At 47.1% G+C, this 23398-nt stretch overlaps 1 long non-coding RNA gene across 1 annotated transcript; it reads right to left on the reverse strand.

Moving 5' to 3' along the window:
* Nucleotides 1-7101: 7101 nt before the first annotated feature.
* On the reverse strand, nt 7102-19822 carry LOC109251926 (uncharacterized). The gene is made up of 4 exons (XR_008418742.1): nt 19415-19822; nt 19159-19284; nt 18906-18978; nt 7102-7498 (listed from the first exon to the last, which is right to left on the reverse strand). It is a non-coding gene; the product is annotated as an uncharacterized LOC109251926 (long non-coding RNA).
* Nucleotides 19823-23398: the final 3576 nt, after the last annotated feature.

The following is a 23398-nucleotide window of genomic DNA, read 5'->3' on the forward strand; positions in this document are numbered from 1 at the left end:
GATGATTTTACATAAAAATCCAGATTTCTGGCTTTTCTTTAAAAATCAGAAGAGGAAACAACAGTGAGGCTTCATTCTCGTGTGACAACACGTCCAGGTGAGAAGCAGCTGCCGCCTTCAGCCGATCACAGTCCTCACTACCCAAAGTGTGGTCCCTGGACCAGCATCCCCAGGGAGCTCATCAGAGACGCAGAACCTTGGGCCTCATCCCACCCCAGACCTATCCAATCAGAATCCTTGTGCTTTGTTTGCATATCAAAGTTTGAGAAGCACTGAAGTGGCTCCTCCCAGTGGTGGCCCAGCCAGACTCTCTTGTTTACCTCAATGGTCTGGCCTGAGGACACATGATATCCTGCTCTAGATGGAGTTCACTCTTACACAAGGTACTTCCTCAATCCCACCCCTTGGACCCCCACCATGAAGCCTTAAGATAGAAGGATCCAGGGGCGCCTGGGTGGCTCAGCCAGTTGAGGGTCCGACTTCGGCTCAGGTCATGACCTCGTGGTTCATGAGTTCAAGCCTTGCGTCAGGCTCTGTGCTGACAACTCAGAACCTGGAGCCTCTTTGGGATTCTGTGTCTCCCTCCCCCAACTCGCACTCTGTCTCTCTCTCAAAAGTAAATAAACATTAAAAAAATCAAAGAAGAGTCCAATGTGAACCCGTCTTCTCCAGAGAGACCATCGCACTACTCCTCTAGGGACCACACCCCTTCAGCGCCATCTCCAGTAAAAGCCCCAGACTCCTTGGTGTCCCTCACTAGGGCACTGCATCTTCTCACTGCTGTGCACATCTGCTGATCCCACCGAACTTCCTAGCCCCACCCCCAACCCTTGTGCTGCACCCTCCATAGCTCGCAATCTATGGGCAGAAGACACCTCGACAGCTACAACCCTTCTCTGAATATTTCCTTCACCTTCTGGTCCATTTCAGCCCCTTCGCCTTCATTTCTATCTGTACTCAAGGGCTGAAAGATCTCCTCCCCCTCCCTCCCAAGTGCTACCTCCTAACCATGTATATTCTGTACTTAAACACACGTGCACACGTGCGAACACATGCACCCTTGCACACATGCGTGCACAGCTCCTTGGAGGTCAGGGCAGCCTTTACCACCAGCTGACCTTCCCTGTTGCCCCTACCTCAGTGAGACGCACTCTCTGTCTCTCTGTATCCTCTCTAACAACCTATCACTTCAGAATCCACATGGATGGTCCGCCCTTGCTGCTTAGCTACAGAGCTCCACGTTCACAATCTTGACCCTATTATTGCCAAAGCCTGCGTCACCTTTGAGAAATCTTGACTTTAAGTATCCCCCTCTGATGACAGCTTCTTATCCTACTGGCTCACTCCTGCCAGTGCTCAGACTTTCCCAATCCTGTGACCTCATCGAGGCTCCTACATGATGACCTCCATCCCCTCTCTTGACCTTTCTTTGATTGCATGCTTTGTCATTATAATCACTCTCTACCAAACACTTTTAATTCCCTCGCCACCTCTGCCTCTTCTTACTGCACGGGGCCAGCCCTGAGCGTGATTAAATCTGACTCTCCACTTGCTGCAGGGTACCGGAGGAAAACGCACGTTCGTGGGACAATGGGTCCTGCTTTAAATTCAGGGCCAGAAATCTCAAACTGGCATTCAGTGTTGCCTGGCAATCCTGTTACGCTCTCTGAGTGAGTTCACTTGCCCATTCTTCAAAATGACTATTCACACCTCCTAGTCTCTACTCAAAACTCCTACATCCTTCCCCCCAAAATACACACAGCAGCCACAGTCCTTATCTCATGCTTGCATGTGATTAGCTGCGTGTAGGTACACATGCTCTCAGATTTCCATACTGAAGGGATGTCCTCTGTACTCATCTTCTCCATCACCCCTCTTGTTTCTAGGGCTGAAGTGTCTGTGCCCCTTTCAAATGCCACCTCTCCTCCTATGGCCCCAGGAGCCATTATCTCTCCTTTCCAAAGAGCCTGCCCCTGCAATTCAGTCCCACCCCCTTGCACTGCTCCTTTCTCCCTTTCTCTGGCATCATTTCCCTCAATGTGTAAACTGGTTCCCAAATCTACCTGCAGCACACAGGCCACCATTTTAACTCTTTGGCTACCACTCCACCTCTCTATTCCCCTTCACAGCGAAAATTTCTTTAAAAAAAAAAAAAAAAAGGTGCCCAGAGCTGTCCACACTTTTGTCTCCTATCCTAGTCATGTGGGCAACCCAACACAGCACGGACCCTACCCAAGCCATGGCCACGGCCACTGGTTATCCCATAGTCAGTCACTTATCTATTCTCACACTGTGGAAGTCAACACCGTCCATCCCTCCTTCTCTCCTGGAGCCTCTTCTTCTCTTGGCTTTGGTGACAGCTCACTTTCAGGTTTTACTCCTACCTTACAGGCCCCTCCATCTTGCTCCCCTTTGCCAGTTCTTCTTTCTTTGCTGAAACTCTAAATATTGGAGTGCCTCAGGGCTCTGTCTGGGGCCTCTTTCCCTTCTTTATCTACACTCCTTTTCCTTGGTAATCTTATGTAAATAATTCCTAGATCTATAGTTCCAGTTTTAATCACTTCTCAGAGCTCGAGTTGCAAATATCCAATGGCTAACAGGCACCCGAAGTTTAGCATGGCCAGAGCTAAACCCTTGATTCCCAAACACTGCTGTCCCCACTGCTCAAGCACATGTGCACACATGTCCACTAAACAAATGCATGCAGACACAGAGAAAATCCCAGACTGTCCCCTCCCCTTGATTCTTTCCCATCTCAGAAAACGTCACCACGGTTCACCCTATCACAAGCCAGAAATCTTGGAGGCACCTGTATCCCTCTCTTCAACTCACTGCCTTCTCCCCCTGGCAATCAATCAACAAAGGCTATTGATTCTACTTCCAAAATCCACTGAGAAATGTACATGCATATCTCCATGTTTCTACCTCTGCTGCCAACATTTTCCTCCAAGTCACCACTGTTTTTCATCACATTATGGGAATAACCTCCTAACTGGTCTCTGGCTTCCATTCTTGGTCCCTAAAATCCATTCCCATTGAAGGAACCAGAGAGACTTTTTTAAATAAATATATCAGATCATGTCATTCCCCTGTTTAAACCCATCTATTGCATTTGGAACAAAATCCAAATTATTTCCCAGAGATTATAACACCTTACATGATTCAGCTTTCACTTTCCTCTCCAACATTACTACGTCATCCTCCTCCCCACCTCCTCTGCTACTTGAATATGCCAATCTCCTGTTCACCTCTGGGCCTCTGCACCAGCTCCTCTTTCTGGTAAGAATTCCCTCTCCCCCTGGTCCGACCACCCAATTTAAAGTAGTCACCCAATCGCTCATGACCATGACCCTGTTGTAAATCTCTGCTCCGTATGTTCCATTCCTATTTTTCTTATTCATTAATTTATTGACTATCTCTCCTCATTAGATCATAATATATGTGAGAACAGGGCATCTTGCCTTAATCACTGTTAGGTTCTCAGTGCCTAGTATGGTACCTAGCACAGAATAAGAACTCAATAAATACTTGTTGAAGGAAGGCATGAAAAAATGTTACCAAGAAACAAAAATTGCTAATCTTCAAGATTACAGGGTAATATTTAGCCTTCTCCAGAAAACAGATTATTTTTAAAAGTCTGAGCACCTTACTGCATTTGAATGCAAATGGACACTTACTAATTACAAATGAGACTTATCTATACACCACAGCCTCTCTGGCAAGACCTCTATCTGGAAACACTTTGGCAGTTAGAAGTTCTGGTGGCTTATAAATTGGAAAGCTTTCTTTTAAACTTTTTTTGTTTTGCTTTAAAAACCTCCTTTTTATTTGCTAATTCGAGCTCAGCTCTCAGCTCCCCCCAAAAACAAGGTTTTGCTATACATATAGTGGCCTGACTCCCCCAACTAAGAATGTACATTCATTCATTCATTTGTTCATTCATTCATTCAAGTGTATGTTGGGACCCATCATGCAGGTACTAAGAATACAGAACTGAGTCTCATCTCTGTCCTCAAAGGATTCCCAATCTACTCACCAAACAGACATAAATAAATACATTTCTGGAATAGAAGGTAAATGACATAAGAAATGTGTGAACAGGGGTAAATGGGAGGAGAGACCCCAGAGAGATCTACCATAGTCAAGGAAGCCCTGTGACTCCTGCTTAAACATATTTTCTCATTTAACCTTTACCCCAAACCAGTGAAACAGGGAGTTTTATCCCCAGTTTACAAGGAAATCAAGGCCCAAAGAGATTAAACTATTGGCTCAAGGTCACAAAGGGGCAAGTGTCCAGATTAGGCCAGATCAGAATTCTTATTCAGTTCTTCTGATCAGGCATTGTCCCCACTGGCAGCTACCTCCACACTTGTGTCCTGGGAACTTATTATCTGCTCCAGACCTTCCTGGTGCCACCTGCCTGCCAGATAACAGTGACTGTCTGCTGCTGGCCTGTATGTGTCTGGTGGTATTGCAGAATAGTCCTCACTGTCCAGCAATGGACATTCCTGCCACTGACCCCTTGATATCCAGCCCTGCTTTTGTCTCCACTCTGCTCCATCTGTCTCAGGGGCCTTCCTGTCTCATGGGGAAGTTGGACATCTAAGTCGATTTTGACACCATGATATGCTAAGTGCTATCAGGAGAGATGAGCAAGGTCCCATGGGAGGACAGAGACTGGAGCACAAAAATCAGCCTGGAGGAATCAGGGAAAGTTTCACAGAGAAAGTGATGGCTAATGCACGTCTTAAAGAATGATCATCTGCAAAACAGAAAGGGGTAAAGGACAGTCAGGTATGGGAGGGAAAATGTGGATGAAGGAGCTCCATGGGGATTCCATACGGATCCATCCATGACTTTTCCATGGAGAAGAGATCCAATGCATTTTGGGTGAGCACATCTGGGGATGGTGGAGCTGATGGTGATGAAGGGTGGAGTGAGGAGCTGAGTTGACTCAAGAACTAGGCAGCACTGAGCCTGTGGGCTGCGGGTGGAGGCGTCACAGAATTTTGACACTGAAGGATGCAGAGGAAGAAAATATGGCTAAGGCTGAATGTCTCTCATGTACAGAAGGCTTTGTGATACTGACAGCCACATCAACCCACCAGTCAAAAGGTGGCTTGAGTCCATGCAAGTGTATGGCACAGAAGGAAGGCAAAGATGAGACAGACACTTTTCTGTGCCAAGGGAGCTTTCAGTCTGGCTGGAGATAAGAGATTTGGACACATGCAAAAACCAGTAATATAATGAAGCAAGTCGATGACAAGTGTCAAGGATGTGGCTTGAACCATAGGCAGCTAGCGCGTGGAGGAGACGAAACGTCCAGAGAAGTTGAACAAATTCTTAGAAGAGCCTGTGGAATCTGTTAAGAATCACAGAGCTACTCTGGAGAGGATTGAGGAGTGTAGAATCAGGGTTCAATGTGTGGTTGAAGAACAATGGGCTTGTTATGGAAAGCTTCCTAGAGGAGAAGCCCACCAATTGTCAGCCTAGTCCAGCCCTGAATGTGTTAGCAGGCCCACCTGGCTCTAGGCCATTTGGGCAGGCCCCGTATGAGACTCTGGCCCCTCTGGAATGTTCACAGTCTTGTGTCTTACCTGCCTTGCCCTCTTACCTGCCCCAACTTGGATTCCTGACTCCTGGTCCCTGGCCGGTCTCAGTTTCCCTCCTATTCCTCAGTCCAGCTGCTTGAAGCCACATCTAGACAAGACCTCGACTCACCTATTAGGCTACAGTTTGCATGTGTCCCTTGGGTATATGAACTTCTGGTCTCTCTGAGTAGCATCTCAAGCCCACCCAACCTCAATCCAGGACCCTGTCTTGCCCAGCCTATCCAGATCTGTCCTGGTCCCCAAGAAGGAGAAGGTGGCATGGCATCATGGGTATAAGCCATAGAGGCAGACTCAGTCTGGAATTAATGAGTAGGAGCAGGAGGGGAGCTGTGAAGAGGATATGGGTTTTCCCCAAAGGTTTGTCATCCTCAGATACACAAAAATGATGGAATGGACTGAATCAGGGAAAATCACCTCCCTGCCCTGCAAGCCCCCAAACCAGAGCTGTGGCTTTTCTGGGTAGGAAGGCTGAGTTAAGAGTTACTGATCACTTACAGTTCTCATGTGGATTTAACCAGTCAATGGACAGTATTATGGTCATCCAACTCTCCCAGGAGTGGCCAGGCTCTAGGTAAGGGCAGCAAGCAAGCAGAGGGACACTGACAATGTCAGACAACACAATCATACACATAAACCCACATACATACATATGAACATATACAGACACCAAGAACTGCACAAGAACCACACACAAAACACAAGCACACACATAAACTTGCACAAAGTTACCCATAAACACACACACACACACACACACACACACACCCCTCCACAAAAAAACCAGTTTGCAATTTAAATCCCTAGCACCAGAGTCAGGATTTCACAGGTGGCCCCTTCCACTTTGCAAACTTCCTCACAAGGAACCCCTTGGGAGGGCCCTTGGGAGGGCCCTTGTTCTGCATGGGCGTGGGATTGTGGAGGCTCTCAGAAGGACTTAAGGACATCTCCTGCTAATGTCACATGCCACTTGCTGGTGGCATGAATTGATCTCTGTTTATTCACAGCACATTTTCTTTTGCTAAGCAACATTAAGTTTGAATCAAAATATGTGACTGCTATATAATTATTCTTGGTGCTGCTTCCCTTGGGTTGCATTTTTCTTGCTATTTATTTGTTCAGGAGTGGGTAGGGGCATTCATCTCAAGAGACGTCGTCGGTCTGAGGCAGGCCTTTACCCAGCACCCTGGCAAAGGGGCATCAGCACTCAGGGCAAATCCCAACCTGACCCCACCTCACCCTAAGCCCACTCCAGTTTATCTCAAGGACCACTAAGCATCTCTCTTCAGAAGTTGTGTAGCTGTGTATCCACAACCCAATTTTGAATGATGCAGTGCAGGGAGGCAGCCAGGAATTACCCAAAATTTACTTGGCCCAACCCCAACCCCTCTGAGCCTCAGCTTCCTTCTACGTGCAAGGAGGATGGTTAGACTATAGATAAGGTAACCATTTCCAGATTATGCCTGTAAACAGAGTAATTATTGATGGTATCTCAGTATCAGTCAGTGATTGCTGTAATAATGCTGCTTAACAAACCACCCTAAAATTCAATGACTTAAAACAACAATCCATTATGCTCGCTCGTGAGTCTGTGGATATGCTGGGCTTGGCTGTACACAGTGAATTGGGTCTGGGTCTGTTTCGTGTATCCTTCATTCTCCATGGACCCACAGGCTAGTCAGGACATGTTCTTCTCATTGGCATGAGAGCAGAACAAGAGAGTAAGCCCATGTCATGTCCCTAACACCCCATCACCCAAAGTAAGAGACATGGCTAAGCCCAATATCAACAACGTGGAGATGCATACTCTGCCCACAGAAGGAAGAGCTGGGGGAGGCGAGGTAAACTTTTGTTGAACAGTAATCCAAACCAGGCGTTGGAAACTGTTTCTGTAAAAAAAAAAAAAAAAAACCAGAGAGTAAATATTTTAAGCCTTGCAAACCATGTGGTCTCTGTTGCAACTACTCAACTCTGCCATTACAGTTTAGAACTCTGCAGCCATGGGTAATGGCGTGGCTATGCTCCAATAAACTTTATTACAGAAACAGGCACAGTTGCCACCCTCTGATTTAAGCTGTGACAAATTCCTTTCATTCTCAAAGCGACCTGGTTTGGATGATGAATTGCACGATCACCCTAACTATAAGAGTTTCTCTGTAGGTGGTCCCGGACAACCCACATCAGAATTACTTGAAATGAGGAGCAGGTATGCCTATCAAACATGCAGATTCTAGGGCCCCAGCCCTGAATCTTGGGCCTGGGCCTGGGCCTGGGAATCTAGAGGTTTAACTAGCTTTGGCCAGGTGATTTTGATGCACATTAACATTTGATTGCCATTGGATTGATTGACCTTAATCATCTCCTCTAAATCCAAAATTTAAGGAAATCTGTCCTTGGTTTGGAAGGCTTTTTAGAATCAGGATGTTGGCTCTTCCTCTTGAACTAATTTTAAACAAGTCCCCTTCCCTACACACGTGTGAATATCCCAAGGCTGGGACCAGGGTGAGGCACATAGAGACACGATATTTACAGAGGCGTTCACTCCCGGGGTCACACAAGAGCTGGGTTAGCACCCGAGAATAAGTGCCTCCTTAAGCCATGCTCCCCAGCATTTCACTTGCTTTACCCTAATCCTGGCCCTGGCTTATCTATGCATACACATGTGCACATATTCATTCACACACACCCACGTCTCCCTCCACACACGTACGCACACACACATACTCACTACACAGAACTCGCTTGGTGTGCCCGGAGTCTCACCAAGTCTCACCCCCTCCGCAGTCTAATTTGAGGATCATGAATGCCTCCTTCCCTGCACTATTGATTCACTTGAAATTCCACTATTAGTCATCTATTCCTTTAAATCTTAGAAAAGTTTCTCTCTGACATCATTTCCCAGAAAACACAAGCACACCCTGGGGGAAGTCATACCTGAAATTTTAGCATTAATCTAAACTAATGAAAGCCAATTTCAAAGCAATACAGACCTTGGGAAGAAGAAAAAGTTGTAAGGGGAGCCCTGGGTGGCTCAGTTGGTTGGGTTTCTGACTTTGGCTCAGGTCATGATCTCATAGTTTGTAGGTTCAAGTCTCATAGTTTGTAGGTTGGCATTGGGATCTGTGCTGACAGCTCAGAGCCTGGAACCTGCTTCGGATTCTGTGTCTCCCTCTCTCTGCCCCTCCCCCTCTCATGCTCTGTCTCCCTCTCTCTCTCAAAAATAAACATTAAAAATGTTTTTTAAAGATGTAAGCAGAGAGAAGAAATGTTCATTCAGTGAGTGTTTATTGAGCAATGACTGCGTGCCGAGCCCTGATCTAGGTACTAGAGAAAAATAGCATTACCCAACACTTGTGGTGGGATTCATAGTGAATTAAGAACGCTTTTTTTAAAGATTTATTTATTTTTGAGAGCGAGCGCGAGCGGGGAAGGGTCAGAGAGAGAGGGGGACAGAAGATCCAAAGCGGGCTCTGCGCTGACAGCAGCAGGTCCAATGTGGGGCTCAAATTCAGGAGCCACGTGAGATCATGACCTGAGCCAAAATCGAACATTCAACCAACTGAGCTACCCAGGCACCCCTTAATTAAGAACTTTCTGAACTTTCTAGATAAGGTGAGTAGGGCAAGAATAATTATCAGCATCCCTAGCTTGCATCTGAGGAGACCAAACTCTGGCAGCTTAAGAGACCCTGACAGTAGTTTTTTTCCTCTGATCCACTCACGCCCAATGGCCCGCTGGCCACAAGGGGACCTGGAGGTGTGTCACCAGCCCAACTGGCAGCCTGGCTTAGCAGCACAGACCTTCACAAAATACAGCAGAGAGCAGAGGCAAGCTGTCTTTTTCTCTTGTTTTCTGAGTTTTAGCGCTGCTGACATTTCCACATTTGTGGCACTTGGTTATGTATTAGGCATTTAAGGTGCATTTATATTTATAATATTAACCTTTTTAGAGGGGCCACCTTTAAAGCAGTCAATCCTTGCCTGCTTAAAATACAATTCTGAGTGTTACCTGCAGTTCCAACAGTTGGATTTAATGAATCAAAGGTATGAAATGTTGGGGGTGGGGGAAGGTTTGACAGGGGAGGGGGGTGGGGGGAGCAGGCAGATTTTGCTAGCAAATGACCTACAGAGGAATATCAGATAGCTCTCTGATTGTCACCACTGCCAGATCTGGCTCTGGCTCTTCTTGCTGTGGCTAAGATGATGTCAAAGAGGTATATCTCTTCCCTTCTCAGGGTGTCAGGGTCTGGAGCCATCACAGCCCTGGGTGTGCACACGGTCAAAAAGAGAGGCAGCTTTATCCTACCCCCACTCAGAAGACACTGCCTCTGGCACACCTGGGTGGCTCGGTTGGTTAAGTGTCTGACTCTTGGTTTCGGCTCAGGTCATGATCTCATGGTTTGTGAGACTGAACCCCGAGTCAGGCTCTGCACTGACAGCATGGAGCCTGTTTGGGATTCTCTCTCTCTCCCTCTCTCTCTCTCAAAATAAGTAAATTAAGCATTTTAAAAAAAAAAAAGGACACTGCCTGCCTGGCATAGGGAAAGAAAAGGCGCCCACCTCGAGGGCTAGGCACTGTGCTGGGGGTGGGAAGGACCCCTGTCAGGGGCCAATTTCTTCATCTGCCAGAGTTTGGTCTCTTCGGATGCAAGCTAGGGATGCTGATAATTATTCATGCCCTACTCACCTTATCTAGAAAGTTCAGAAAGTTCTTAATTAAGGGGCAACTGGGTGGCTTTGTTGGTTGAACGTCCGACTTCGGCTCAGGTCACGATCTCACACTCTCTCCGATCCAAATGGAGACGCCAAAGTGGCCTCTTAAAATACAGATTGAATCCCCTGAGTGCATAGCAGGGGTCAGCAAACTGCAGCCCACAGGCCAAATCCAAACGCACTCTACTTTGTAAATAAGGTTTTTTTATCAGAACATAACCACGACCATTCATCCATGTATTATCGATGGCTGCTTTTTTCCTAAGGAGGCTCTCTTTTTTCGTTAAAAAAAAAATTATTGTGGTGAAAAGAAAGATAATGTAAAATTTACCATTTAAACATTTCTAAGTGTACGGTTCAATCACATTAAGTATATTCACATTGTTGTACATCAAATCTCCAGAATTGTTCATTTTGCTGAGCTGAAACTCTGACCTATTCAACAATAACTCCCCTTGGCCCTACGCCCCAGCTCCAGGCAACTACCACTGTACTTTCTTTCTGTATGAATTTGACGACTCTAGGGGCCTCGCATAAGTGGAATCGTGCAATATTTATCTTTTATGCCTAGCATACTTAGCGTAGTATCCTCCAGGTTCATCCATGTTGTAGCCTAGAGAGACTTTTTAGACTTTTTCTCCTCATCTTCCCAAGAAATTTTAGTATCTCAAATATGCTGTATATCTGTTTGTGCACCGTGACCCTTTGGAAGGCCACAAACCGTTAAAATATCCAAGATTGTTCGCCCTCCTCCCCAAGAACTGATTTTCACCATCAGCAACAATTCCCCCTGCTAGGAATGCATGCTCTCGCCAGCACCCCTGGCCATGCCCGTGCACGCGGGCCTTTGTACCTCTGATTTGCACTTACTGCCTGGAATCACCTTTCCCCCCTTTTCTTCAAAACCCAAGCTGGATGTCACCTCCTCTAGGAAGCCACCCTGGGGGTCTCACCCGCTTACACCCTTCCTCCCGGTCAGCCCAGCTCTCCTCCGCCACGCATCTCTCATGGGAGGCTCCCATCTCCGTTTACTCCCAGCTTCTCCTGGTAGCCTGTGAGTTCCCTTTTGCCAGACCTGTCCTCATCCTCCTGCTTCCAGAGCCAGCGGGGGCCCAGAGCAGTACGGTCACCCGATGGATGGTCACCAAATGCATGACCTCATTGTATCCTCACAAAAATGCTGACAGCATCACTAGCCCCATTGAACAGTGGAAGAAACTGAGGCTCTGCCCCAGGTCCCACACTTCCCAGGAGAAAGCCTAGCAAGAACTTCGGAGTCAGTCCATCTTAGGTTGAAAATCTGGATTCTGCTCTTAACCACTGCATGTCCTTGGGCAACAACACTTCTCAGAGCCTCAGTTTCCACAACCGTAGAAGGTAGAATCATGATGAGGCTCTGTGAGGTCACCAGTGGCCTAAGCAGTCCTCAACAAATGGTAGCCATGGTTACTCTATGAAGTGGTGGAGTCAGGGTTTGAACCCAGGTCTGCTAGACTGCAGAGTCCAAGCATTTTGGGTTCTGTTGCTGTTCCCTCACCGGAGTGCCAATGGCAGGGCCTGATGGGGGCCCTGGGACCACTTATCTCTCCCATGTCCCCTCTCTGAGAGGGCAGGACCACTCACGAGCATAAAGCCAGCTCTGGTGGGGTGTTTGAAGAGCCCCAAATTAAAAAGGGAGCTGGATGTTCTCGGAAGACATTTCCATCCAGCCCAGGCAGCCTGACAAATCACCCTTCTCTGCTCTAGGAATATTTCTGTCTCAAGAACCAAGGCTATTTGTCTAGATTCAGAGTCTTTCCGGCTCCTCTGTGCCATGAGCACACTGACAAATCTGACCGTCTGGTGCCTTTTTGTAGCAGCCAACAGAAGCCCCGTTACCTCGTGTGTGACAGGTTACACCACAATCAACAGGCCTGGCTTTGTAGAATCAGTCAGGCTCCAGCCGGCTCTCCAAAGAGAGAGAGAGAGAGAGAGGCTCAGACAGAACCTGGAAACGCCAATCGCTCTCCAGACACAGGCAAGCCTTGAGCAACTCACTTAACCTTTCTGGGCTTCACGGTCCTCACCTGCAGAACTGGATGAATGATACCCCCCACAGCCCTGTGAGGACCAACCAGGTCCTGTAAAGCATACAGTAGGCGCTCATCTCCTTCAGGCCCCTGCCAGGCACTGGGGAAAGGAAGCCCTTGTCCGGGTGCAAAAACTTCAGGGGTGCCAAAAATCTCAAGATAAAGCAGATTTAAATGCAATACTTCTTATACATTTTTAAAAGTTTATTTATTGAGAGAAAGAGGGAGAGTGAGGAAGAGAGACCGAGAGAGAGAATGAGCAGGGGAGGGGCAGAGAGAGGGGGACAGAAGATCCAAAGTGGACTGTGCTGACAGCAGTAGGCCTGACGCGAGGCTCCATCTCACGAACTGTGAGAGCATGACCGGAGCTGAAATCAAGAGTCAGCTGCTTAATGGACTGAGCCACCCAGGCGCCCCTAAATACAGTACTTTTTAAAAATCATGGGGCACCTGGGTGGCTCAGTTGGTTGAGCGTCCGACTTCGGCTCAGGTCATGATCTCACAGTTTGTGGGTTCGAGCCCCGCGTCGGGCTCTGTGCTGACTGCTTGCTCAGAGCCTGGAGCCTGCTTCAGATTCTGTGTCTCCTTCCCTCTCTGCCCCTCCCCTGCTCACGCTTTGTCTCACTCTGTTTCTCAAAAATAAATAAAATGTAAAAAAAAAAAAAAAAGTAAAAAAAAAAAATCAAAATTAAGGAGGGGCGGGGCCCTGAGGGCGCAGGGGCGGGGCTCACGGCCCCGATGACCTTCCCTGAGAATTAAACACCTTCTCCCCCTCCAAATAAATAAATAAATAAATAAAAATCAAAAACTAAATAAAAATCAAAATTAAGGTCAGAAAAGAAACACCTCGCGATGAACAAAAGATCTGCATTTTAAATAAAGATAGGCTTAGTACTAGTCATTTTTCCTTTTGCTGCAGGCCTCATCCAGTATGGCTTGGCTCAGCTTGACGTGGCATTTCTCCTTGCTCTTTCCTTGTGAAGAATAAAGAACCTCAACAGAATAAATGAGTGACCTAGAGACACTGGAGTTATAAACCCCATTTTTTAAAGCTTTGAAATGATCCTGAAACTGTCTCGAAGGACAGAGAGCCTGGGGGCAGGGAGGTGTCTGAGGCCAGGGGACGGCCAGCAGCAGGTTGAGAAGGCAGATGCAGGTCTGTGACTGTCCCAGGACCACCCTGCTCCTACCCACCCCCCCCCCCCCCCGCCCTACTCTTCCATGGAGTGGCTCGGGGTGGGGGTGCTGAATGGCAGGGACAGAAGCAGAGGAGAGATTTGACAAGCTCAGCAGGGAGACTAGCTCCAAAGTTTTGGACGTATGGTGAAATACCAGAAGGCCTCCAGGACCACCCTTGGAAAACTAGCTGCTGGCTGGGCCCTCATCAGTTCCAGGGAGCTGCCCATGGAAATCCCGGGTCCAGAAAGCTCTGGTCCAAGGGAAGCCCTTTACTGTTCCCTGTTCCCTCCTTCCACTACAGAGCACAGCCTAGATCTCTGCCCCAGGCTTTCCGGGCAACCTCCCCCTTTGTTCCAGTCCCTTCCCTCCCTCCCTTTGGCTCTCTTCCTCCCTCCAGACCTCCTGGTTTCCAGGCCTGGATTCTAGGCACTGTATCTGGATCCTGCACCCAGCCTGCCCCGAAAGGAACTCTCCCAGAGTCATCACCAGTCCATTCGCCCATCTCCCTACTGCTGCTAGATCAAGCCCAGACCGTGTGTGTGGTATACCTAGTTTATCACACTCTCCCTCCTCCTGTGCATGCCCCACTCTGCCACAGCACATTGGCACCCCAGAACTTTGGTGCCTGGTGCTTTTGCATACTTAGGCTCTTCTCTCTAAACGCTTCCTTTTCTCTCCTAATTACCCCTCAAGTCTTCACTCTAATGCCACCTCCATGCAAAGGAAACTCTGCAGGTGCCTGGGTGGTTCAGTTGGTTAAACGTAGGACTTTGAGTCGGTCATGATCTCATGGTTCACGAGTTCGAGCCCCACGTCGGGCTCTGTGCCTACAGCTCAGAGCCTGGAGCCTGCTTCAGATTCTGTGTCTCCCTCTCTCTCTGCCCCTCCCTTGCTCGTGCTCTGTCTCTCTCTCAAAAATAAATAAACATTAAATTTTTTTTTTTAGAAAGGAAACTCTGCCTTAGTTCCTCCCCCTTCTATGAGTCTCCTGTTTCTGTGTAGCACTTGTGTGTCCGGGGATGGGAGCTGGCAGGCTGAACTGTATGTAGGGACTGTCTTTGTCATCTTTGTGGCCCGAAATCCTAACGTGACATAGTTGCTTCCTGCGTATTTGATCAATAATTCTGAGCTTGGACATTGTCACCTTCATGCACATGTGGCTGTAGCCCCTCAGCTGGGGACCCCCTTGTGCTTGGACCTGCTTCTGTCATGCACGTGGCCAATCCTGGTGGCAGCCACAGGGCATGGCATTTTTCTTCTTTTGAAGCCCCTAAAGAGTATAGGTTCTCCCAGAGGTCAACCAGGCTTATGCGTCCCCTGACCCACCCAGACAGCTCCTGGGACAGCCCGGAGTGGTGGAAAATGCCTGGATTTTGAAACCCCTCGTATATGAGTGTGAAACCTATCTCCCCTACCTTCGACCTCTGTCACTTCGCCTGCACTACTTAGATTAAACTAAACCACAGTTTCTTCAACCCAAAAATGAGACCAAGCTTTCCCAATTGCTAATTTGTGAGAACGTGAAGGGAACGTGTGTAAATTACCTGGCACATAGTGGGTGTTCCAGCAATTCTGGCTTTCATTATGTGATTTTGTTTTCCTTTCCGTTAGAACAAGGCATGTCCATCCTTCTGCCCTGGCTTTATTTTTGGCTTTCAGGACCCACCCCATAGCTAGCGGTTTTAGGTGGCTGACAATTATCATTTTATCTGGACACTTGAGCTGATATTAGCCTAACTGCTTGCATTAATATTTTCCCATTTCTGGGGTTCTCACAGTTTAATGTAAAAAAAAAAAAAGGAATAATAGATCTGTCTCTTTTGAATCCAGCTGCCAGACTTGGCTCAGATTACACTGTTTTACAGACTTGGAGAAAGAGCAAATAACTGGCAGGTCTGGCAGCCCCAAGTTTTCAAAGCGATGAGTCAATCCTGACTTATTGTTATTATCTCCTAATAGTTTACACTGTATTATTCAGTAATTACTCTGTGAATCACTCTGACAGCCGGCATGTGTGCAGCTTGCCTGAGTTATTCCTCAGTCTTCCGCTGCCCACAGGGAGACGACCCCCATCACCTGCCGAATACAGAGGACCCTTTGTCAATCCTTGTCAGGAGAGGATGACACACGAGCCACCCGAGCCACCATGGTCTTGGGTTGGGTTGCTCATTTGGGGAGAAGGAACAGTTGCCTGCATTCTAAATAACCCCTACAAATAACACAGCCCATCTCCCCTCGTTTTGGGAGGGCCAAAGATCCTCCCTTCAGATAAGAATGGCCTCTTTGGTCAAACCTTTCCTCAACTTTGAGGACAGCGCGCCAGCTGGGTTGATTGCCGATGGGGTCTGTTTGGAACAGGCTATGTGGCCGTGGCCATTGGGGGACAGGTCTCTTTTCCTTTTTGCATTAAACTGTGAGAACCCAGCAATGGGAAAATCTAACTGGGCAGGACTCAGCCCAGTCCTGGGGGCCAACTCAGCAGCCGATTTTCTGTCTTCCAAGGCATGCCCTCCCCCTCTTAGCCCCTGCAGAGTAGAGCCGAAGAGAAGGCAGAGATGTCACACAATGGAAGTACATCCGCTTCGGAGCCAGGCAGGCCTGAATTTAGACCCCAGGCGTGCCCCTCACTCCTGTAGTGACTTTCTCCACACCCTCTGAGCCTCAGTTTCATTGTCTATGAAATGGGCACATTAACACCTGTCTCCTAAGATGCCTCAGCCAACGCCCCTCCTCGGAGCTTCTTTTACAATAAAGGTTATGAGGCTCCCTTTTGGAAAGCATAGACTCTAGAAGGCCTCGGGGTTTCAAACTCAGACGAAAGATGCTGCCGCCCAGGGGATTCGAAAATAGTTGTTCTTCTCAGACACTTAATTTTAGACTTAGAGCAACTGAGCCTCTCCTTGTCCAGCCTCTTCCTGAGGGTGCTGAATACGTCCATTTTGCAGCTCCAGGCTGAAGAAAGAGTTTGTTGTGTCAACACCACTGAAGAGGGGTCTTCCTCACAAACTGGCTTTTTGTTTGAGGGGCAGCCCCAGTCCAAGGCCCTAGGAAGACTTTGCAAATTGTCAGAAATGATGCATCAGTGTGCAAAATGCAAATCTGCCTGGCAACAGTGGAGCCTCCACACCCATAATCCCCTTTGCTACTCCCTCCCCTCCCCCGGGACCCCAGAGGCGTAGCCAAACGATTTTTCTAACATCCAGAAGACTTTCTAACTGCTTTTTAAAGTTTCTTTTTCCCCCCTAACTCTGTTTACTTATTATGACAGAGCCTATTTTATTATGAAAGGAGTATGTACTCACTGTGTTTCAAAAAAATACAGATAAATGGAAAAAAGGAAGGGAAAAATTGCCCATCATAATACCACCCAAAGAAAACTACTTTGAGCTCCTTGGTGTATTCTCTTTCTGTTATTTTGTTGTGTTGAGATATTTTTCCATGCTTACAATCCTGCATAAACAATTTTGATTCTTACTCTTTCCCCTTTGTGTTTTTCCATAAGAAGTCTCCTTTATGATGACTTTCTGATAGTGTTTTAAATGGCTGCATGATTTCCCACTCTTCAGACTCAGCTCAGCCTCTGTAATCACCCCACCAGCGCCGAACATTTGGGGGGTGTCCAATTATTTTCATAGCGTAAATAAGACCCCGATAAGCATCTCCAGGCATGAAGCTTTCTCTACTCTTTCAGATTATTTCCTTAGGAAATTACTTGGTCAAAGGGAATGGATATTTTTTTTATGTCTCCTGATCCATATCATCAAATTACTTCTCAAGACATTTCACTTTTTAGAAACAAACCAAGAAAGGAGTATGAAGGGAGGAGGTCTGGCCTTCTATCATCTTGCCAAAGTGAAATTCCTGGAATTCTGCCCAAGGCTAGACCCTTCATAAAGAGTCAGTGGGTGGAATGGTTACTAAGAGAGTAAAGCTTAAATATTCTCACCATACATACACAACGATGGTCATTATGTGATGGGACGGAGGTACTAGCTAATGCTATGGGGGTAATCATTGGGCATTTGGGAGGGCAGAGATTTTTTATTACAGATTGAAGAGACTGTGTGTAGGTAATAAGATAGATTGGTACCTAGAAGTCCGTGAAAATCCAATGAGGGACACTTTCTCTGGGCATACTGTGATAATTCCTGTATGAATCTGAGACCTTGGGGGTGGAAGCAAGGGCCAGAGAAAATGTTCTAAAGCCACTTTCACCACATTGTTGTTGTCGAGCACTTGAAATGAGGCTGGTCCAAAGTGAGACTTGCTGTCAGGATAACATACTTGACAGATTTCTAAGACTTGATCAAACAACAACAACAAAAAGAATGTATAACATCTATTAATTATTTTTATGTTTATTATATGTTGCAATTATATATATATATATATATATATATATATATATATATATATATAGGGTTAGATAAAACATTGATTTTGCCAATCAATTTCACTCGGTTCTTTTCACTTTCGTTTGAAACAGAGTTACTAGAGGAACGCCTGGGCGGCTCAGTCGGTTAAGCATCCGACTCTGGATTTCGGCTCAGGTCATGATCTCACAGTTCGTGAGTTCAAACCCCACATTGGGCTCTGCACCAACAACACAGAGCCTGCTTGGGATTCTGCCTCCCTCTCTCTCTGTCCCTCCCTGGCTTGCTCTCTATCTCTTTCAAAATAAAAAATAAAATAAAATTTTTTTAAAATTTTAAAAATTAAGAAGAACAGATTTTTATTAAAAAAATTTTTTTATGTTTATTTATTTTTGAGGTGTGGGGGAGGGGCAGAGAGAAAGGGAGACACAGAACCGGAAGCAAGCTTCAGGCTCCAAGCTGTCAGCACAGAACCCAACACGGGACTCGAAGTCATGAACCGTGAGATCATGACCTAAGCCGGTCGGGCACTCAACCGACTGAGCCACCCAGGAGCCCCCAAAAACAGATTTTTTAAAGCAGAGTTACTGGAAAATGGAAAAGTACATAAATGTCTCGCATTATATGTGTGGGGTAGCGCTGGTGGCAGGAAGCTCTGGTATTTACCTCTCTGGCACCAAGAAGGCTGAGGCAACCCTCATAACCACAGGGGGCTTCTGGAAAGTTGACACCACTTAGTCACTTGGCATGACCAGCTAGTGGGAAAGAATCCTCTGCCAGTAAAGCAGCAATTTTGAGCCTTCACTGAGCATCAGCTTTACCAGACACGGATGCTCTACCCTCTGCATCCCAGAGATCCTGACTCGGTTCGTCTGGGGGAGGGCACAACATCCTAATTTCCAAAAGCTCCCCACGTGATCCTAATTCACAGCTTAGGTTGAGAACCACATGACGGTCACTCACGCTGGATCCTGGCTCTGACACCTGATGGCAGGATGACTTTGGGCATTCAGCTAGTCTTTCTCACCCTTCCTTGCTCATCTGTAGAATAGGGATAACAAGAAGGTTGACGTAAGGACTAAATGATGCTGCTATCCACCCTACCTGGTACAAAGAAAATGCGTAAATAAAATTCGTAGCTTTTTTTAAACATGTGGGTTATGAATTACTGCTATTTAACATAACAAAGGCCTGTCTTTGACTCGTGAGTCAGTACCGACCTTTGCAAGAGTGCAGATCAAAACAGGTGGCAAAATAAAATGGGTGCCTTTCATCTGTGTCATTCAGTTCAGTGCCTCTGGTGACTCAGAAAGTAATTATTCAGAAGAAACTGAGGCAGCACCTGGAGGAGTAAACATGAAATAATAAGTGAGGTTTTCAAAACAAACACTAAACATTCTGACTCCCCCTCTTACCTGCTGTGCAGACCTGAATGAGCTAATCTTACCCTCTCTGAGCTGTAGTTTCCTTACCCGGATGATGAAGATTATAGTAGTGATGCCTTGAATAGTGTTGTCAAGAGGTTAAATGAGTCAGGGAGAGTTAGCTGTCTTTAGGAGCCCTGTGGTTGGGTCAACGAGTGAGATCGCATGGACACGGCTTCCTCGTCTGTAAAATGGAGCTAAGGCGGCTGAGCCCCTGGAGTGTCTCCTTCTGGTAGTGTCCGTGTACAGGCTCTGGCTCAATACATGCATCCTTGATTCTTATGATCCTGGCTCATCTCTGACTCTGTGGGATGCTGGGCCCAACGCACTTCTCTCAGCCCTACCAGAGGCCAGATGCCCCGTCACTTGAAAAGTTCAGAGTGAGTTGGGAAAATTAGGAGACAGGTGGTGTCTAGTTCCAGACACCCCTCCCAGCAGACTCCCCAAGAGGGTGGAGTGAGGAGCCTGGGGCAAACCTAGATGCTTCAGCCCTGAGGAGATAAAGCTCCTTACCTCATAATGGGCAGTGCTGATTTCAGTAGCTGGGGAGCGTGGCTCACAGCTGGATGAGGCCTTAGTGACCATGTGGTCCTACAACCACTTCCCTTTTACAGTTTTAAGGAGAGAGAGAGAGAGAGAGAGAGAGAGAGAGAGAGAGAGAAAGTAACTGATATCAGGCCACACAGTAACCCAGGTGTGGAGCCATGATGAGAACCCCACCGCTTTCCCATTGGGACAGGTAGGATCTCTAAGAACTCATGTGTGCCTAACTCATAGAGGGTGGGAGGACAGGACCTTTCCTCCTTGTCCCAGATGTGTTCTTCCTTCTCCCTACTGAAGGCAACTCCCTTCTGGAAGGAGAGGACAGGTACAATCACCTGCCTGGGTTGTTCTGCATAGGCCCACAAACTTATAAAACCCTCTGATCCTCACAAACCTACAAGGCCAAGATGACGTTGCCCATTGGTAAGGTGAAAACAACGGGGCCGAATGAGGCTACATGTATTGTCCAAAGTCAAGGGACAGCTATTAAGGACAAAGCCAAGGCCTGGACTCAAATTCTCATGTTCCAAGTTTGTATGTCGAAAGAAAAGCCTCTCTAAAGAGGTCATGCAGTGGCCACTAAGATATAATTGACTACCATGTAAGGGACTTATATGGGCAATCGATCAAGATACCAGGCTGTAATGATGAACTTCTTGACCTTGGCCATGCCACTTCTGAAACTTGGGCCTTAATTTTCTCATTTGTAGAATGGGAGCTTTCCCCAGAGGACTTCTAAGATTCCTTCCTGATCTGGTGTGCTGTGACTCTCGGTCTGGATGCTACACCCAGTAGCTTAGGCCTTCCTTATCCACTGTGGGCTGAGAGTCCCATTAACTCCACAGCCGTACAGCTAATGAACTTCTCAGCCAAGGAGGAATTAATAGCCTAATCACACTAATGGCCACCGTTTCACAAATACCTACTATCTACTGTGCATGTATGTATCCCTGATCCTAAAATACCCTACAGAGTAAGTCTTAATGCCTCCATTTCACAGATGAGGAAGCTGAGGTCCTAAGAGAGTAAGGGATTTTCCTACAGTCATACCATTAGTAGGGGACGGTGGAAGAGTTCAAAGCTCCACGACTCTATCAACTACTGCATGCTGTCCTGACTTCATCACCTAAGCATCTCCGCCATTATTTTCCCTTGGATTCTGAGCTTTTTTGCGCCTCTTCAAAAAGTTTATTCTTAAATAAGGAAAGCATTTGGCCCATAGGGCAAGGTTCCACCCAGCTTTCCCAACAGCATCACCCCCAGCTCCAGGAAAGGGGAAAAATAGCAAGGAGGGAAAGGTGTTTGAAAACATTCTGGTTCACATAATTACTATATTTAGCAGGGTATCCCCTGGAGACTAATTTAATGCATAAATATATGTATATATAGCAATCAGAAAGTATCACAGGGTTTGCTGAATCTCTATTTAAAAAAAAAAAAAAAGCAACAACCTCAGAAACAACAACTGTATTGAAGACGGGAGCAGGTGGAGACAAGGGTTTTCTTTTTTAGCTCTTTGGCCTGATTCTTCCTGCTCCATGGGGAGGGGAGAACAGAGAGCCAAAGAGAGTGATTGAGAGGGAATCCCGAGGGAGAGCAATGTATGAGTTCTCTAAAGGATAGGACAGGGAGAAAGTGAGGATCGTGTGTGCCCACTGAAGACTGGGTGGCTCGATCATAGGAGCAGGGGTACCAAAAGCAGAGATATCATAGGTGGTGGTGATGGATGGGCACCATACTGTGTATTGCTGTGTGCTGTGCTGGGCATCATGGCTGCAGCCCGCAAGGCCTGGAAAATGCCATCAACACCTTGAGGATCGGTGGAAGAGATTTCTAGCCTAGAGAATCAGGGGCAGCTTCGCAAAGGAGGTGAGACTTGAGTGGGGCCTCAAGGGGGAGAGACACCTGGGTGTCTCAGTCGATAAGCATCTGACTCTTGATTTGGGCTCAGGTTGTGATCTCATGTTTCGGGAGATCCAGCCCCACCTCAGGCTTTGCGCTCACAGTGCGGAGCCTTCTCAGAATTCTCTCTCTCCCTCTCTGTCTGCCCCTCCCCAGCTTGAGTGCTCTGTCTTTCTCAAAATAAATAAATAAATAAACTTTTTTAAAAATTGTATTTAAAAAGTGGGGAGCGAGGTGGGGGGAGAAGAAAGGACAGAGGGGGACTTTCCGGGCCTGAGGGATGATGTGACCAGAAATGTGGTGAGAGGATTATGAGTAACACACTGGGAGATGGTGGTTGGATTTTTTGACTGGAGACAAGGGTCCCTATTGAATAACACTGAGAGATGAGTTCAAAAGAGATTGTCAGGAGACTGCAGAGATGCCTGGTTTCTCGATGAAGGGGTGTGGTGATGCTGTGTAGACCATGAGAAGACCCAAGAGATTACAAACCTTGTTGGACAAGCACTTGGGAGGGCAGCTGAAAGCTGCTGTGGGAGGATCAGGCAAAGGGAAATGAGTCTGAATCGGAGCATCGCAGGGGATGGGGAAGAAAAGAGCAAGGAGAAAGGAGTCGTTGAGGAAGGATTCTCAAGACTCCGCAATGGGCTGTCTGTGGCGGTGGGAGTCCAGCAGGGAGAACGGAAACTCGAAGTCCTTCTGGGAGGTTGATAGACACAGGAAGGATGTCCTTTGGGGGAAAGCTGGTCAGCAGCTTGGGGCCCTCTGCAGCTGTGGGAGCCGCTGCCTTTCCTCAAGGGAAAGGGGGTGCCTGGCCCAACAAGTGCATGCTCGGTAACAGCTTCCTGTCGAATGAGAACTGAGCGCACGCTTTGTGTGAGGCGCTATGCTCAATGCGTTACAATCTGTTCATGGAACACTCGTGACAAGCCCGAGAGACGTATTATTCTCTCCATTTTACAGGTGAGGAAGTTAAGGAGCAGGGAGGTTAAATAAAATTGCCCAATATTAGTCCACCAAGCAATTGATCTGACACCAGCATTTACGAACTCAGCAGCGAGGGGTGACGGTAGGAAAAGCAGGCTCTGGGAGTCACAGAGACCAGAGTTCCAATCCTGTCCACACCAGTTACAGCTCAAACACGTTGCTCAAGTTAATGCCCTCAATTTCCTTGCCCATAAAAATGGTATCATGCCATATGCTTCATCTACCCTATAGGGTTGTCCTGGTAGAAATAAAAACTGGGATGACGTATTTGAAACTGCTCTGTAAATTGTGATGGGCTGCAGGAATGTGGTGTCTAAGAGACACGAGGCTCTGAAATCAGCTATGAAGTACCTGGGTGCTATGATTTGTTGCTCTGTGACCTTGGCTGAGTTTCTTAACCACTCTGGATCTCAATTTTCTTATCTATTGAGGGAGAGCCCCTCCAAGGATTAAGATAAACACAGAATTTAGAATTTTCTGTACATTTCTGCTTTCCTCATTTTCCCCATGTCAGCCATCCCACCCAGTTGTACACACCCATCATGCACAGACGTAATAAACACCTCCGTCTCCCTAACCCGTCCCTTCCGTCATTAAATC

The sequence above is a fragment of the Panthera pardus genome, unplaced genomic scaffold (assembly GCF_024362965.1).
Source record: "Panthera pardus isolate Hobbes unplaced genomic scaffold, ASM2436296v1 HiC_scaffold_3, whole genome shotgun sequence".
NCBI classification, from domain to species: Eukaryota; Metazoa; Chordata; class Mammalia; order Carnivora; family Felidae; genus Panthera; species Panthera pardus.